At 42.2% G+C, this 19,640-nt stretch overlaps 1 long non-coding RNA gene across 1 annotated transcript in view; it reads left to right on the top strand.

Moving 5' to 3' along the window:
* The window catches only part of LOC130540841 (uncharacterized), a 60,999-nt gene that overhangs the window by 27,040 nt on the left and 14,319 nt on the right, over window positions 1-19,640 (top strand). Inside the window, exons 4-5 of the long non-coding RNA XR_008954840.2 lie at window positions 14,367-14,471; window positions 15,815-15,866. This is a non-coding gene — a long non-coding RNA (uncharacterized LOC130540841). The remainder of the gene's footprint in view (window positions 1-14,366; window positions 14,472-15,814; window positions 15,867-19,640) is intronic.

Below are 19,640 nucleotides of genomic sequence, written 5' to 3'. Positions count from 1 at the left end.
AAAGAGAACTAGCAGGGGAAGCCACAATAAGCTTTATTACCTAGTCTTTAAAGTCACACACTGTCATGTCTGCTTTATTCTATTTGTTAGAAACAAGTCATGAAGTCAGCCCACATTCAAGCAGAGGAGAATTAGTCTCCAACTCTTAAAGGGAAGAATATCAAAGAATTTGTGGACATATCTTAAAATTATTCCACGGGTTGAATAGAATTTTTAATTGGTGCAGTTGACAGTGAGATCTCAATCAATACCATACATTGAAGAAAAAGAAGAAGAAGAAGAAAAGAAAGAAAAATAAAAATAAAAGCAGAGCTTTGTTCAGGCCACTCCTTATCCTGCCTCATGGACTTCCATCTCAAGTCCCATCCGCAGACCTTATTTCATTCTGACACTGCTCATGGCTTTCACTAACTTCTCCCTAACTCCAGCTGTTGATCTGTCATTAGTAAATCTCAACAACATTCTAACCTGTTAGAAAAAAAAAACAATAAGGGAGAGGCTCCGGTACCCCTGAAGTCTGGAGTCATAAGAAAATTAAAAATCTGTGAGTTCAGAGGACAGGGGTAAAGTGTATATGGAAAGAGGAGGGAAATCCTCCACAGATGGGACTGTTTTATCTGATGCATCCTGGAGTTCTGAGAGGTGTTGCTAATGCCTCCCAGAGGTTGCTCTTGGCTCCTCCTAATGCCAGGGTAGGCAGCTTAGCTCTCCTATGTGTGTCCAGCCTAGCGGATTTCTCTCTGGTCACTCCTCCGCAGCTCCACTGGGCTTCCTGGGCACAATGCTTGCAGCCTCTATTCAGAAGTAATCATGGTACTAAATCACTCTCTGCCCATTATCATCCAGAGCCTGTCCATAGACAGCTTTATCTCCCACCAGGAAGTCTGTTCTGATCAGCCTTTCACCGACTTCCTTTCATGCTTGCAAAGGGCAAGAAAAGTGGCTTCAGAGACTACCAGCTCACAGGGTGCAGTCAGTGGTAATGGTCTTATCACTCGGCTACCTTCTCCTCCTTCCCAAAGGGAGCAGCAGTTAGTGTATCTGAGCCAGAGAGTCTGGCTGAACCATCCTATTACTGTTTTGTATAAAGCACTTACAGAATTCCTCGAGGGGAGAGGAGTCTCCAAGGGGAACTTGTCTCATTAAACTGCTGCCTGCTTTCCAAGCAGCCAGAGAGGCTCTGAGCAGGGAGATGCAACATTTGGGGGCTTGGTCATGCTAATGCAGTAACCTCTGGGCACAGGGACAGCATAATGGGGGAATCACTTCAGAGGAGAAAATGGGAAATGCGCTCTTCTCCTTTGCCCCATTTAATGGGGTTAAAGAAGAAACAATGACATTTTTATAGTTGTAAAAATGTGTCCAGTATAGATGCTTCTAGGTTCCTGTACCTAAAAATTCTTTATGATTTGTTCTATTCTTTCTTTTTTTTCTGGAAAATTCTCCACTATCTCTGCTCTATATTATTCTTTACTTAGCCCTAGATAGATTTTTTAAAAATTGCTTCTGAAGATGTGGTCTTTTAAAAGCTTAGTGAAGAAAGACCAAAAATTTCTTTAAAAGGCCTCTGGCCACAATGTCTTTCATCTTTGATTTATAGGAACCATTCAAAGGAACTCTCTGGAAAATAGCTTTTGGTGTTTGCTGAGAAAGCACCACAGAAAACAAGCCAACTCCCAGGTTGACAGGATGCTCTCTGCAGAGGACTTGGGGATTGCATTTGCAAAGGCTTCCAGAGCAGGCTGATGAATCTGGAGATGATGTATTCTGGATGCCAAATCATTAGGGAGTTCACTCTACTGGCAGGGTTCAGTTTCAGAAACAGGAGATGTAAACCTTCAGCACAGTGGATGGTATGTCAGGGTATGACTTCTGAATACCATCCTGCCCCACAATGGGGCTGGCAAGTTTCTACTTCTCCCCTATCCAAGCTGCTTAGCCCAGAGAGGAAGAGCTCAGTTTGCCTCCTTCTTAGATGGGGATTTTAAACAAGTGTTTACACATTTACACTAGGTGGCCTGAGTCAGGGGCGGAGCGAGCTGGTAATGGTAGTGTGTCACGCACCTGTGGCACACCACCTTCCAATATTAGAGAACATCTGGATATCTACAGTTACCTCAGAGATGGCAACCTGCACTTGGCAAAACTGCTCTACTGACCGCCCTTTCCCAGGATCGATTCTTCCTTTGGTGACAGTGCATAGAGCCCTGGTCATTAGAGCTGTAAGCAAATATTCTGATCCTCCTTCTTTAGGACTTTTGGTAGAACTATTTTTTCCCCACCTTCTTTGAAATAAGGTGTGGCCATCTGACTATCTGACTTGCTTTGCTCAGTAAAATGTGGGGAGAAATGATTATGTCACTTCTGTGTTGAAGATTTAAGAGTTATTACATAATTCACACTTCTTTTACCTACCAAGGTGACTGGTGATGGTTTCAGTGATTGCTGCTGCCAAAGGGAGGATGACTTGGATTAGATGCCCTGCCAACCTTTGATGGACATGTAGGGAGAGTGAGAAATAAGCTCCTACTCTTATAAGCCACTAAAATAATTGGCTTGTTTGTTACTGCAGCACAGCTTGTTCTGTCTTTCCTGATTCCCACAATCCCCTCTGGGAAGACAGGGACTTTTAGTTGCCAGTGGAAGTGCATTTCATGGAGATAATCTACGTTTGTAGGGACATCTCTCCAGATGAGGGTTTGAAAAGGTCTCATCTCCAGTCCAGCGAACTGTGGATTATCTAGGCCACAGGAAAGAACCAAGTTTTATACAAATTTAGCTTTATATTGATTGTGCCAGGGAGGGATAGGGAATTAACCACTTTTTTCAATTGCTTTATTAAAATATATGATTAAATGAACCGGTCTTTCTTCCTAGGTTTGTATGCAATCTGTAACCTCTACAATATAGTATATATGCTATTCCCCCTCTTTATCTGAATACATTTTATCCCTTGAATAGGATTGGGGTAGAAAATCATGAGCTAGTCATACTTAAACAGTAAGAAATCTGGAAGCATTCTTGTCTAGAGCATAACTATTTTCTTAATGAACACTTAACATCTATCATCTGCAGAAAAGACTTTGAAATAGATCTACTTTAGGACCAATAAGAATAAATAATGTGTTATAGACAGTGGCTTATCACAATTTTGTTTTTGTGGGCTGTGGGAAGTATTGTGTGTGAACAGTCTGTATAGCAAGGTTTGGTATACATGAGCTATGATTATGATAACTTTACAAACAGAGAAAACTCTTGGCTATGTATGGAATTGTTAGCCTGAGTTCCCCAGAACAGAGCTTAAGGAAGAGTTTGAATGCTAATGCTTCCTTGGGAGATACAAGTCCAGGGCATAAAGAGTTAGTTAAGGGAAGTTGACACAGTAAGTCAAAGGTGGTAGTTTCTGAGCCAGCCGTAGCTACACATACACACACACACACACACACACACACACACACACACACACACACACACATATACACACACACAGCCACTTTTTTGGAGGGCTCTGGAGGTAGCATGAGGAACCACTGCACCTCAGAACTACCTGTCAGCAGGAGGATAGGAGCAGAGTTTTCCTGTTGGCTTCTTTCTGCCTCCTATCTCTTACTGGTCAGGAGTCTCACTGAGGTAATTCCACCCTCCTCCCCTCTATTGGCAGCCTGTGTTACTCAGCCTGTCTGGGAGAAGGCTAATCCCCAGCTCCATGGCTGGTTTCATTCACTTCCCCAAAATAAAGAGGTCCCAGGCTTTCATGGATCGAGTAAGTTCTGTATAGGATGCCTGAGCTGCTGCCAGTGGTGATAGGAAATGGGAAGACAACAGCCAGGGATCTCCACTGAGCAAAATCCAAGACCTAGGGACAAGTAGGGCAGAGTTATCTGGGGAATTATTAATACATAATCTGAATCCAACAAAGGTACTTGGTTTTGAATTGTGAGAGGTATATGTCTATGTGGAGGAGATAATTGCAGTCTTTGAAATTTTATTATATATGGGCAATTAAGTGCTTGTAATTATAGATGGATGTCAATCTGTTTTGGAGAGCTATAGAGCTTTTCAGAAAAAAAGAGCTTGAATAAATCTTAAGTTTAAGACCAAGAGATTACAAGCTGTGTCAAAACTGCTACACCTTGAATATCTAAGTTGTTGGAAGTCATGAGGCCCTGTTAGCCTGCTGAAAACTTTGAGAGGGTTTGAGATTTGAATTAATTCTACAAAAGAGTGATCAGTAAGTTCTTTATGGCAACCTTTTCAAAGCCAAAGGGCTAGAGATGACACTCCTCACATTGCAACAAGTAGGGTTGTCAGCATTCACGCATACACAAACATGCAAACAAAACCAAGCTATTAGGTTACTGATCACTGAAATAGCTGCAGTAGTAGACTATGCCTACTTGGTCCCAGAAATCATCCAAATATCCAAACTGTGGGTATCATATACACCAATGAGTCTGACTTACTGGAATGCTTTCCAAGATGCGAGATGATATGGGAATAAAGGGAGGTGTGGTCCAGTATGTTTGGAAATCCTACATGCAATGCCTAATCTTGGAACACCTCAGCAACATCCAAGGCTCCAAGATGTCTCACTGTAAAGAAGCCTGCTTACTGCAGCATTTCCCAAACTTAGGTCACGGGAAACCATTCCTTTTTCTATAACAATTATCCCCCTTCCTTGAAAACTTCCTGCGCACAATTCTTAAGAAACACTGAGGCAAACTCTAGACTGTGTTGAAAGGCAGTGTGATGTGGTAGGAATTCAGGCAGCTGAGAGCCTAAACAGGGTGCTCTGGGCCTGCTTTGACGTTAACTCTTGGTCACTTAAAAATCAAGTCATACGACCACACTGTGCCTCAGTTTCCTTCCAAATACAAATAGATAGTATGTTATGACACTGCCAGAAGGACCAGATGAAGGAGTAAATGTGAAAGCATTTCGAAAATTTAAAAGAGAAGGAAGAGCAAGTGAAGTCTCCACTCTTCAAATGAACAATATGGTCTATGATTGATTCAGTGAGAACTTTCGTTTTTACAAATGAGTCCTGCACTGATCTGAGTAGGTTTTGTCTTTTTAAACAGACGCTGACATAGTTTTATGAATGCAAACAGCCAAGGAGAGCAGATGTTGAGTGGTTGCCAGAGTGAAATGAGGAAGCCCTGCTGCCAGCTTCCCACCAAAAAGCAGGTGCTTAGACCATTTTATTTAAAACCAGCTCTTTGAATGCACTATGTGCTGAATAAATATCACTAAAATATGTGTGTGACATTTCTGCTTTGGAGATAGGAAATGGATAATTGAGTTTAGGGTCCACTCTGTCCACATGTATCCTTCCTGCATATGCGCATCTCTTTCTGCATGTTCCTTCTGGGTAAAAATGGAGAGAAGAATATGAATCTTACAGTCCTAGAACACCCAACAGAACATAAAGAGACTTTAGGGTTCATCTCTGCCCTCTCTCCACTTGACAGAAAAGTCAACGGTGACCCAAAAGCTACATCAACTGACCCCTGGTCAAAATGACCCTTGAGAGTAGAGCTGGACTCAGTTCCCTTCAATGCCAAGGGACACTCTTTCTACTAGTCTATGCTGCCTCAGGTTCCTCCTCCCCAGTGATCTACATATGTTACTACTAGAAACCCACTAGCCCTTAAAATATAAATTAACCACAGACAAATATTAATAGGATTACACAAAACCTCCAAAGGGCAGCTGTGGAGCAAAGCAATCTGCTTGCCAGTTAAAATAGCTTTTCTACAAGGGGGTTCTATGAAATCACAGACTGAACAGAGACGAGCTAAATTAGGTTGGGTTCCTTAGAGGCAGAGCCTGACAGAGCAGAGGGCAGTGGGAGAAGCATAGCAAGGATCTGGTCTTAGGTGAGGCCTAGTCTTAATCTGGTCCATGGGAGGAAAGTTCTGGAGCCCACACCACACAGAACAGCTATCCCCTTATAGGAGGTTGGCCTTTATAGCCCATGTCCCTTAGGCATTGGCTGTGGGCCTTGAGGGAATGATGCTGGCAAGATGGCTCCTGTCCTCCGAGGGCAGTTATCTGGAGAAGGGGGAAGCTGTGAGCCATTAGCACATACCCCTCATAGCAGGTAAAGTCAAGTCACCAGCTAGTTAAAGGGATTTGGGTCTGGCATCTACAGACCCCAAGCACCCAAATGTCTACCCCAGGCACAGAGTATGTGTGCAAAAGAAGAAAAAGATTTAGCAGTAGAGACAGCAAATGTCAGGCCTCTTATTCTCTTAAAAATGGGTGTTTGCTCAGACCCATCAGGGCTGGACAGAATAGGCAACAACGTGAAACCATCAGAGGAACGTGTTTGCACTTACCACTTCCTGTGGTCATGGTCAGAGAGCTGTGTCCTTCTCAGCTTCACATTTCTTTTAGGGTTTCTCTTGCATTTCAACTGTAATGATAAGAAAAGACATCCAGGAGAAAGGCAGGTGTGACTTGGCAGTCATCCTTGACCCCATGCTGTTCAGAGAAGTCATCCAGAACTCTCCCATTCTGCAGAGGGGGAGGCTGACCTTGAATAAGACTCATGGAGTGAAAATAGGAGTGGTGCTCCTACCTAGATAAATTGGAGAGTTATTTCCCCCATCCCCCTGCTCAGTTCTCTTTGGTATGTGAACTTGCGTTCCAGGCCATGTGAGTCAGTAGAGATGGGAATGTTGATTGATTTGTACAAACATGTGTAAACAGTACTCTTAAAAACAAACTCACTCTTCTTATACTGTGAAGAAAATATGAATTCTTCACATTGGAGAGAGTGGGACATGAAGCCCAACCTCTCGCATTGAGTTTTATCATTTGGAAAGCGCTAGGAATATCCTTGTCCAATTTCCTCATATTAAAATGGAGGACCCTGAGGCCCAGAGAAATGGGAATGATTTGACTAAATGCACAGAGCTAATTAATGGCAGAAACTATAAGTATTGATTTTTAAAAAATAAAAACAAACCAAAAACACCTATGAGGCTTCTATTAGGCGCCTAGATGGAGTGCAATTTCTGAAGCAAAGTCATAAAAGACAGTGTGGTTTCTAGCTTGTGTGCTTGGATCACTGGCACTGGGGACAGTGTTAAAGCTCATGCTGGGTGCCAAGTATACCAAGGTGAGCAGGAGCAACAGTGCATGGTGACCTCCCCCTCCTGGAAGCATGTGGTCCATTGAAGTCTTCAGAGGGTATGGTGTGGGGGCGGGGGGTATTAGGAGGAGATACTGGAAGGCAGATGTCATGAGATTGGCCTGGGAGAATTTGGGGAAGTCTTTATAGATGAGGATGTTTATGTTGGAAGTCAGAAGATGGATCAAATTTTGAAATTCAGGGAAGGGAGGAAGAAAGATGAGGAAGGCACTGCTGGAATGAAGGTAGAGAGATAGGAAAGAGAGGCATTTCTCAGGGCAAGGCACAAATGGATGTGAGTAGCTGTCCAGGAGAGCTGGAACAGACTCTGGAGGAGAAATGGTGTGTGAGCCCTGGGTCTGGAAACCAAGCTGTGAATGAGGACATAGGAGAAAAAGGGATGAAGATTAAGCTCCCAAAGCAAATTATACCAGTGGCCAGTGACTGGAAAAGCAATGATTATAGCCTTTTAACTGCAAAATCTCTCTGGTCCTATCTAGTACCCTTTTCAGTCCTGATGCTTAAAATTCGCTGTTTAGGATGTATTCCTTTGGGTATTGAAGATGACTTTGCCTTAAATATGCCCTATTAAAATGTAATGCCTCTGAGTGAGTTAAGTATGTATAACCCATTAGGTAATGCCTCCAGGAAATTTGTTGACAGCTAAATGACAGCTAGCTAAAAACAAGATCTGTGAAAAAAGAAAACAGAAAAGGCACCTGGGAGGGCAGGGAGTTGGGGGCTGAGAAGGGGAAGGTGCTGAGAGGGGAGGCTTCCACAGACTGCTTGTGGCTGGCCCTGCCTGTTGGTGGTATGTGCAGGCCAGATATGGGGTCAAAAGGAACTTTATCTGGAAGCTGATGGGTGGTGTTCAAGCCCCCAGTTTCGAAGGGAAACACAACATGTGTTTAGACAGGAAATTGTCCCTTCAGCCAGCAGCCTCCAGCAGCTAGGATCACACATTTGAATTTGGTTTGAAAGGGAGAAAGAGGGAGTGCTGGCTCAAGTGAGACTCTAGCTTCTCTTCTGCTTATGGGGAAATACAATGGATGTGACTCCAAACTGGGATACTCTTAGTCTCTGCTAGGGACCTGCTTCTGCGTGTGGCACGCCTACAGACTGGCGCAGGTTTAACATGAAACTTGTTTTAGTCATCTCCAGGATATGCGCTGCATTTATCTCCAAATTTTGATATATTGTCTGCCCATTCTATAATAACAAAAAGAGCTACTAAGTGACAGAGAAAAGCCTTGAAGCTGTTTCTGTTATTAAACCATGAGGACTATCTGCCTGTGGTGGGCAGCCTCTGAGCTGACCCAGGATTCATACCCTTGTTAGCATCCTCTCCCACATGGAATAGGGCTGACATCTGTAACCAAAAGGATACTGCAGAAAGGATGGAGTGCAATTTCTGAAGCAAAGTCATAAAAGACAGTGTGGTTTCTAGCTTGTGTGCTTGCATCACTGGTGCTGGGGACAGCCAGTTGCCATGGCATGAGGACTGAGGCAGCCTATGGGTAAGCCAGTGTGGTGAAGGCCTAAGATCTGTGGCAACAGCCTTATGAGTGAATCGTATTGGAAGTGGATGCTTCAGCTCCATCAGGCCTTCAAATGACAGCCCTCCCAGCAGGTATCTTGACACAAGATAAAGACCCTTTGCCACTTCCAAACTTCTAACTCCCCTAAACCATGCACAATAAATATTTATTGTTTTTTGCCTCTAAGTTTTGGGGCAATTTCTTACATGGGACAGACACCTAGTACATTATACAATGAAGTTTGGGATAAAATGTGAGACAGCACTAAAAACCAATATATGGTACTCTAACCTATAGGAAGGATATGCATTTCTGTTTGTTTTTTTGAGACAGAGTCTCACTTGATTGTCCAGGCTGGAGGGCAGTGGTGCAATCTCATCTCACTGCAACCTCCGCCTCCTGGGCTCAAGCGATTCTCATGCCTCAGCCTCCTGAGTAGCTGGGATGACAGGTGTGCACCACCACACCCAGCTAATTTTTGTGTTGGTTTGTAGAGACAGGGTTTCATCATGTTGGCCAGGCTGGTCTTGAATTCCCGGCCTCAAGTGATCTGCCCGCCTCAGCCTCCCAAAATACTGGGATTACAGGTGTGAGCCATCACGCCTGGCTGGACAAGCATTTCTCTAAACATGTCACGATCCTAAAAGGTTTGTTCAATAATCTAGGGGCCTGGATGGGCCATTAGAATAGTGAGGAAATGTACCAATATGGATTAATTCCTCATCAACATAATAGGTAGATACGAAGGAAAAAGCGTTCAGGCCTACGCAAGGGTCTACTATGAAAGGGAGACTACAAGAAATATGCTCAGATGTCAGAGAAAGGGAAGCAATAATCACACAGAGGGTCTTTGAGATTTGGGTGGCATTACTGTGAACTTCACTGACTTCTTGCATTCTCAGAAGGTGGGATTACTGAAAACAGGAGGATGACTTACTCCTGGGGAGGTGTAGCAAATTCAGTGAGAAAATCATCAAGATAGCACATTTCGACTAAAACCATGAACTTGACCAATTCACTCGTCCTCCCTTTCTAGGTGATATTCCAGCTGGCTTCAGTGGAGAAAGCTTCATTCAAAGATTGTCATTAAACAGAAAAGAACCCATGTAGAACGTATGCATTGATTCTTGCGGTGGAAATCCAGGGAAGAAACATATGCAAAGGCACATAGTCAACATGTTCCTTCTCCTAAATTTACTGATAGTACCCACTTTTTGAGCTGGGAACTAACCCCTCTCATTTCATGTGGCTCCAGTGTGATTACCAATCTCTTTCTCCTACTTTTCCAGCCAGAAGTATGTAACCCAAATCTGACCAATCAAAACAACCATTTGCCTAGTCAGACGATACCTTCAGGAATGGGCATGTGACAAAATCTGGGCCAAGCAGAATCTTCCCTGGCATTTCTCTATCAGTGCTCTGAGAAAAGATGCTTTTTTCTTAACTGCATTGCTAAGCAGTAGAATACGAGTCTTGGGTTTAGAGCAGCCATCATGGCTATCACTTGTAAAGAGCTTAAGAAACGGTGGAGATCTCAGATGTTTCTAAACCTACATTGCCTTAGGACTTTTCAGTGCTATGAGCAAATGCATGCCCCTTTACACTTAGTTAGTTTGAGTAGAGTATCTAACATAAGTACAAATCAATTTATTATCATAGAAAGCATAAGAGTTCACAAAATAGTGCCCTAGAGCCTTAGAAAAATGAAAGATGGCATGGACTTTCTGAAGCTAAAAAAGCTCAAAAAGAAAAGAAATAGGAATATCAAAGAAAAGATGGGGTAAGACCACTTAAAAAGTTGAAAACTGAGCTGGAAGAGCATAGAAAAGAAATGGAAGAGAGAATAGAACTATTGCAAAGAGGAAGGCCACATAAACAAAAACTAGAAAAAAATTGGATATAAGCATTGTCAGAGACATTGCTTACATACTTGATGAAATTATCTTAAATAACAATAAAAATTTAATTTTAATTTTGAATAAAAAAATAAAGTAATAGCAACAAAATGATAAATATGGAAGGTAGACACATTATGTGACATATATGACTTATCTTATATATGCTACTCCTTATAAAAACCCTATGAAAGTAGGTCTCCATCTCATAGGTGAGGAAAACAAGGCACAAGGAAGTTCAGTAACTTATCCAAGCTCACATTGAGGTAAACGGCAGAGCTGAGATTTGAAACCAATGGTCTGGCTTCAGGGTCCATATTCTAAACTTCTGTTATACTGCCTCTCCTATGTGACCCAAAACAAATGGAGTCTTAAAATATTCAAATATAGAGCCGGGCACGGTGGCTCACGCCTGTAATTCCAGCGCTTTAGGAGGCCGAGGTGGGCGGATCACAAGGTCAGGAGATTGAGACCATCCTGGCCAACATGGTGAAACCCTGACTCTACTAAAAATACAAAAATTAGCTGGGTGTGGTGGTGGGCACCTGTAATTCCAGCTACTCCAGAAGCTGAGGCAGGAGAATTGCTTGAACCTGGGAGGCAGAGGTTGCAGTGAGCCGAGACTGCGCCACTGCACTCCAGCCTGGGCGACAGAGAGAGACTCTGTCTCAAAAATAAATAAATAAATAAATAAATAAATTCAAATATTTAATCAAAGAAATGCTTATGGAGATATTAGTAGTAATAATAAGATATTATGTGGCACTTATTGTCAGGCAATGCAAAACACTGTGTCAGCAAAAAACGGATATGACATTTTCTATATCCAAGTAACTTACACTATAAGGCAAGACTCTTATGACATTTAAGCAAATCATAACTACAAGAAAAAAAATCTAAGTGACAGCATTCAATGATAAACTACAACTGACAACTCAGGGGAAAATCCATATGAAAAATAATTTTGATTTTTAATTTCTATGTCTACTTTAATTGACACTTTGGCTTTAAACATATTCATGTATTATATGAAAATTACATTTTATTTTGAATGCTTTGGTTCATTACTGCCAGTAGAAAACAAATTATGTTAAAATCTCAATTATAAAAACATAATATGGGATTTTTCTAAAGTACAAAAAATAAATACATAATACTTGGTAAATTATGTATGTCTTCATTTTATTACTTAAACATTGAAATACATCAATAGGATTAAAAATAATTATATTCGCTTCTCTACAATATTTCCCAACTTTTAACCATATTAAAAAAAACTATCATTTTACACATACACGTGTTTTTCAATTTTGTAATTATAAAGGTATATTTGTCAAGGTAGGAGGATAAAGTGTATTTCATTTAACAGTTAGCATTTATAACATTTAAATGTTTAGGCATAGGGAAAGTGAGTTTTCATTTTACCTTTGCTACAACCTCACAAATGTTAAAGCCAGACCACATAGCATAGAACCAGTAATAATCACGAGATGGAGAGAGAGCTGTGTGTTAATTTCCTTATAATTTATTGCAAGGATCAATAATCACTGTCTAAAGTCAAAATAGGGATTTATTTTATTTTATTTATTTATTTTTTTGCAAGACGTAGTCTTTCTGTGTCACCTGAGATCAAGTGATTCTCCTGCCTCAGCCCTGCAGGTAGCTGTGATTACAGGCGTGTGCCACCATGCATGGCTAATTTTTGTATTTTTAGTATAGACAGGTTTCATCATGCTGTTCAGGCTGGTCTCGAACTCCTGACCTCAAGTAATCTGCCCACCTCTGCCTCCCAAAGTGCTGGGATTACAGGCATGAGCCACAGCACCCAGCCAGAATAGAGAACTTAAAAAAAAAATTATTCTCAGTCTCTTAATGCTGTCCATAATCTTCTCTTTCAAACTGTAGGCATCTTTTAGAAACTTAAAACTCTTTTATGTGAAGACCAATGTACTTTATCTTACTTTATTTGCTTATAAATTATGAACGTTTAGATAAATGAAGCTTAATATATTTTAATAAAAATAGTTTGCACAGTAACTTCATTTTTTGTGAAATTTGCTTTCAGATCTCCTTCCTTCTGTGTATAGATAGCCAGAATCATGGTCCCTAAAGTTTCCTAAAACCTCTGTGAGAGGCTCCTCAGCTGGGGTGCCTCCCCATGATTTCCTTACTTTGCTCTTTGTACTCTGTATTGCGTGAATTTTTTTTTCCATCAGCAGCTATCATTTTTACAAATATATAAAAGTGAATGTGTCTATCTGAGAAAACAAAGAAAATCATATTAGTTTCACTTACCAGGGGCTATTGATTATTTGGCAGTTTGTTTAATTGAGGTTTCCTGGCTTGATGGTACCAGCCAATGTCATCCCGTTTAGGTTCCACTTGAGGTGATTTGCAGCGTCCTTACTCATTTGCATAGCACCATATGCTGCCCTGACGGAATCTTTGCACAGTATGAAATAATTCCTCTTGACAGGATAACCACTATTACAGCAGGTAGGCCAAACTGGGGGAAGATAATAATCAAATTAAGGAAACAGTAAGTAGGCAATTACGTGTACCCACCACCAAATGCTGGCACTAATCTGTTCAGGATGTCTGTAGAGCATTTGGCTGGGAACGGCTTGAGGGCCACTGAGAATGTTACTGCAGTGTGAATGTGGGACCTCGTGAATGAACTGATTCATAAACTGTTTAGGACTTACTGATGGCGTTAAGTCCTGGGTTTTGCCATATTTTGAAAAATGCACATTTCAGTCCATGCCTCAAAACCCAAAGGTATAGCCCCAGGATCAAGAATGCAACTAAAAATAGGCTTTCCTATTTAGCCTGATGGCCTCGTGCATTAGTTTAATAGCCATATTTTTAAATTTTAGTGTCAAAAGTTAATGTTTAATTATCTGACAGAAAATACAGCTGCAGAGTCTGGAATGTAGTGCTCAGATGATCCTCCCTACCCTCTGACCTGCCATCTCCTCTGTCTCCCTTCTTTGCTGTCAATGAGCAACCCATTTCAATAAGTTGCAAAGCAAGGATGTGATTTTACAAAGTATCTCATAGAGAGATCTGCTAAAGTGAGCTGGCCACCAGGCACCAAGAATCTCTTCACATTCTGAAACCTCACCCTTTCCTTGATCAGCATGAAGCAGTTGACTTCTAGATGCCCTAGAAAATTGCTGCTTCTTTTCTCCTCCCTAATATGTGATCTTGAACAGAGCAAAGATACCCCGCTCTTACCCTCCGCAAGTCAAGCTGAAATGTCTGAGATAAAAAAGTCACTCTGGAAATGACGGGATGTGAGAGGGCAGAGTTCTATTGGACAGCTCCTCTGGGAATGAGCACAGCTTTGTTCTTAAGGAGGTCAAAGGATTCCAAAGGATGCCACTGAGGCAGGAATGCTTTTTAACTTCTCCTGAAGTCCAAAGAAAAAACACTCAAAGTGTAATTGTGGAGTCTGATGGCTTTTTTATAACCTGGGTCTTTAGGAACAGTCAATTAAAGTTTACCTGCTGGAGCATTTTGCAAAACAAATCAATATCTCATTTATTAAAAATTAAGAACCCATAAGCTTCTAATACATGACTGAAAAAGCAGGTAAACAGTGTGGCAGGGAAGGCTCGCAAGATTGGGGGAAAAAAACACAACATACATTTCTGATTTTAAATCTACCACAAAGTTTGGGTGTTGTCACGCTGTTCTGCATGGCATTAGCATAATCAAGTTTGCTTACTTTTAGTTTATGAGCCGAAGACTGCAATTAAGCTTGATTTGCACTCTGTTTCTTCTAAACCACAGGCTCCGGCCCTGAACGCAGGAGAGTTGCTAAAGAAGTTGCTCACAGAGGCGGGAGAGAGCAGGCTACTGGTTTCCTTCAAAATGGAATAGGAAACAGAAAACGTGGTGAAGTAGAGCTTTTTCTTACTGAACTTCACATTCATAGATTCTGAGTGGGTTTCTCCACCCAAGAAGCCTCCCCAGAAAAAACAATCTTGCTCCTCCTCCCTATACTATAACTTTAAGAACAACAAGCTATCAATATTTCACAGATGTTCAGCTAAATCCACTGATTGGATCATCATGGCCCTACATCACTCACAGGTTTTCAAACTTGTCTGTGCATTTGAATCACCTGAGGAGTTTTTTTGTTTCTTTTTAGAGATAGAGTCTCACTCTGTCACCCACACTGAAGTGTAGTGGTGCAGTCACAGCTCACTGTAACCTTGAACTCATGGACTTAAGCAATTCTCCTGCCTCATCCTCCCAAGTAGCTAGGACTGCAGGCATGCACCATCATGCCTGATTAATTTTTTTTTTTTTTGTAGATAAGTGGTATCACTATGATGCCCAAACTGGTTTTCAATTCGTGGCCTCAAGTGGTCCTCCTACCTGGGCCGCCCAAAGTACTGGGATTATTTTTACAGGCATGAGCCACCACTCCTGGCTCACCTGAGGAGTTTTAGAAATCACTGATGTCTTGGTTCTACCCAAAAAAATTCTGATATAATTGATATGGGGTGCATCCTAGACATTGACATTTTTAAATTCCCAAAGTGATTCTCATGTGCAGCCAAGTTTGAAACCACTTCTATAAGCCACTGGTTCTTAAAGTGTGGTCCTCGGACTACAGCATCAGCATCAACTGGGAGCTTGTTAGAAAGGCAGACTTTCTGGCCCCACCCCAAGCAAACTGATTCAGAAACCCTGGGGATGAGCCCAGTAATCTGTGTTGTAACAAGCCCTCCAGGTGATTCTGATGCATGCTAATATCTGAGAGCAGTTGCCTTACATAAAGCTTTGAGAACCCACAGTGTATCGACACCATTTGTGTAGCTGCTGTTCATGTCTCAAATTGGTGTCTTTCTCAGGAAGCAGCAAGATATGACAGAAAGACTATGGGCTTTGGAGTCAGGCCAGACCTGAGTTTGAATCCCAGCCCCATCATTTACGAGCTGGGTTAGCTTAGACAAACATGTAATTTAACCTGTGTGAGCTTCAGTCTCCTCAATTCTGAAACCGTGGAAATTTTATCTAACCCATAATGTTGTTGTGAAAATTAAATGGGATAATAGCATCTAAAATGGACTCGTAGAGTACTGTAAATCAGATCTTACTTCCCTGTCCTTCCTCCCTTCTATTCCAAATTTTAACAAGCAATGGAAAGAAGTAATGAGATATTGACATGAGTTGGGCATATTCACTTTCTTGTCAGTTCCTAAATATTCTTTTCTATCCTCTTCTGATAGCATCATTTCTTCGCACTTGAATCAGCAACATGACACAGGACTTTGGCATCAGGTGAGTCCCATGAGCCAGGCACAGGACCAGGCTCTGACTACTGGGCCACTGAAAGAGAGTCCAGTTGTGGTCTCATCACTTGACAAGGACAAAAAGTAAGGTCAGGATACTCAAACCTGGCAAATTCTTCTCCAGAGTCCACTGAGTGAATGTGTTCTCAGAGGCATGTCAAACTTTTAGAAGTAGTTACCTACTTAATTCAGACAAATTGCTTACTTTATTCCAATAATTCCCCTACTCTGACCTGTTCATAGACTTTGTATTTTAACACCAAGGATTCAATTTCTCTCTACTGCTTAAGGAAAAGGCATCTCACAAGTCCTCTCCGGGACAAGTGTGTCAGTGTAGTATAATACCTAACAGCAGTGCCAACAATTAACATCTGACTAGATCATTACTGCTTAAACCCATAGTCTGTTTAACTCCATTTCAGTCTCACAGCAACTCAAGGAGGGAGGCATAACTATTATCCCCATTTTACAGATGAGAAGGCTGGAGCTCAGAGAGGTTAAGTGACTTGCCCAAGGTCACACAACTAGTAACTAGGGAAGCTGTCTCCCTGACCCCTCCCCAAGTCTTATATCCTAACTGCCATAATAATGATAATGAACAATAGTAACAATATAAAAACACAGAGCACCCAAGAGATGGAAAGAATTGACTACTAGAAGACATGCACAAGTCTGATTCATGCATAAACAGCTGGATTCAGAACAACTATTATTATTAACAGTTCTCTCCTCTCAACCTACTGCTCCCTCTACTATTACTCCCCTGCCCTCATGGACTTCAGCCTTGTTTGTCCCTAGAATAATGAGATGGATTTCCTGGGAATACCGAACCATGTTTTCCAATTTTAAAAACATTTCCTTAAAAATGGAGAGAGTAACCTGCAGTGAAATGATCAGGTGTTCATGCTTGTTGTAGAATGAGCAGCAGCAGAGTCATCAGGGAGAGATGCAGACTCTCAGGACTTGCCCCAGACCTCCTGAATCAGAGTCCAGCATTGAACAAGTCCCCTAGGTGACTGGTCCACACAGTCTGCAGTTCCTAACCAGCTCCCAGGTGAGCCCAACACTGTTGGTCTGTGGATTCTGCTTCAGCAGCAGGGTTCTAGAATGGGTATATCTTCCACTCCTCTGCCAACACACTAGGCTTCAGGTCTCAGTGCTGTGGCAGAGCCCACTAAGTTGATCATATCCTATAGTCTATGCTGACTCCTCCTGCCAGCACCTTCCACCTGAGGGAAGGTGGGAGAGCAGGAGAGTCTCTTTGAATCCCTCTAGGCACCTGCCCTGCAGAGGTACCTGGGATTTATGGCTTCAAAAGGGGTCCACTAAGCTTCACAGTGGAAGTCTCTCAGCCTGCCTGCATGTGGCAGTGGGAAAAGATATCTATGAAGCTGGTTCTAGGTGTCTCTCTGTAAAAATGTCAAGGCAGGGAATAACTGGGATAAGCTATGTCTCCAGTAGATCTTATGTCCTTCCAGAGAGTGGCCCTAGAGCTGCATCAGGTAAATATGGCATATTTTATAGAAGGTTGTATAGGACATCCGTCTGGGCATAACTGGCCTCTCCATGTTGATTCTGACATGCCCATTTCCTCTTTGTACACATAAGCCATGCTGCAATTCCCTGTCAACCTGGCCTGTGTCCCAGGGATCTGCCCGCGCTTGTCTGTTCTGTGTCAGCTTCCCCCTGCAGCTCTGTTGTGTCTCCTGGTTCCTGGGCTCCTGGCATGCGATCCAATGCCCTGTGTCTGAGTTTTGCTCTCCTGATATTTTATCACCTAGATATCAATCTAGGTGGCAAGCATCCTTTTTCTTGTTGCTTCCTTGACCCTGGAACCAAAAAGGCAATGCAATTAGAGGCACTTGAAGGTCTTGTGTCCCGAGAAGGATTTAATTCATTCAAACCAGAACTGTTATCATTCCACCTGGACAGAATCTTTTTCTCCCTCATAGAGCTTTCCCAATTCAGGATAAAGCATCATCACCCATGTAGTTGCTCATGTTGAAATCCCAGGCAGAATTCATTCCTGAATGCCGCCTTCCATTACGCCCACATCCAGTCCATCAGCAAGGCCTGACAGCTCTTTTTCCAGAATATGTCTTACGTGTGCACACTGCACTTCCTGTTTATCAACACTGCTCTGATCCACCATCTCTAGGTTATAGCTGTCCCCAACTGGCCTCCCTACTACCAGTCTTGCCCTTCCCAAAGAAGCCAGAGTGATCTTCTCAAAATCACTTCTCAGATTATCACTGTAATCTCTCCCCTTCCCCATTTAAAAACACTCAAAATCCAAACAGAACATCATGAACTTTGACCTTTGTCTCCTTCTCTACCTCTATGTCTTCCTATTCATTCATTAAATGAATGAAAACTTCTCAACTCACTCACTCTACTCCAGCCCCATGGGCTCCTCCCATCGATGGGCCTCATTGTGGCCTCTTCTCTCCATCTGAAACTCTCTTTCCAGGATCACGTGGCTAACTTTCTCTGCTGAAGCATAATCTTTGAACAGACCTCAAAGATTTTGTCCAAAGACAGGACCTCCTCTGACCACATTATCTGAAGCAAGTTGTCATACCAACCTCATATTATAATGTTCTCTAGGCCTATTGCTACTGGAATCATATTGTTAATGTTTCTTTTTCTTTGCTCCTGTATATATCACCACTGGAATATGAGCTTTAGAAAGCAATTACCTCATCTATTTTGTTCATACATTATAGATCCTCCACAAATTGAAGAAAATGATGGCAGAAGATATGACAAGTGCCATCTTCATTTCTGTGTCAATTCCTTTATTTTTATTTTTTATTTATTTATTTATTTTGAGATGGAGTCTTGCTCTGTCGTCCAGGCTGGAGTGCATTGGCGCGATCTCCACACACTGCAACCTCCACTTCCTGGGTTCAAGCAATTCTCCTGCCCCAGCCTCCCGAGTAGCTGGGACTACAGGTGTGTGCCACCATGCCTGGCTAATTTTTGTATTTTTAGTAGAGATGGGGTTTCACCACGTTGGTCAGGCTGGTTTCAAACTCCTGACCTCAGGTGATCCACCTACTTTAGCCTCCCAAAGTGCTGGGATTACAGGCATAAGCCACCATGCAGCCAATTCCTTTATTTTTATAATATTTATAATGCCAAAGAGAATGTTAAAAACTATGCAGCTGGGCGCAGTGGCTCACGCCCGTAATCCTAGCACTTCGGGAGGCTGAGGCGGGTGGATTACCTGAGGTCAGGAGTTTGAGACCAGCCTGGCCAACATGGCGAAACCCCGTCTCTACTTAAAAAAATACAAAAATTAGCTGGGCATGGTGGCACACGCCTGTAATACCAGCTACTTGGGAGGCTGAGGCTGGAGAATCACTTGAACTTAGGAGGCGGAGGTTGCAGTGAGCTGAGATTGTGCCACTGCACTGCAGCCTGGGTGACAGAGTGAGACTCCATCTCAAAAAAACAAAACAAAACAAAAACCTAACTATGCTGGTTGGAAAATGCCATATAAATGGACTCATGCTTAGACTGTGCTTGGGTCAACCATAACTCCAGCATGCTGGGGCAGCAGGTGATGCTGTGGGGAGGAATCAGGGCTATCTGCTTCTACTCTTGCCATCGTAGTTCAAGGTGGAGAACCCAAACTGCCCACCTTACAGGTAAATGAATGAGTCTGTGGTGTCATGTGAAAAAGAAATGAGGTTTAATCAATAAAATCACTGATTTGCCCAAGAAAAGGAAAAATTCTTCTCCTGGTTTCATTTTTTAT

The sequence above is a fragment of the Pan paniscus genome, chromosome 16 (genome assembly GCF_029289425.2).
Source record: "Pan paniscus chromosome 16, NHGRI_mPanPan1-v2.0_pri, whole genome shotgun sequence".
NCBI lineage: Eukaryota > Metazoa > Chordata > Mammalia > Primates > Hominidae > Pan > Pan paniscus.
Note: the sequence above shows the minus strand (reverse complement) of the source record. Positions and strands in the feature narration are given on the sequence as shown.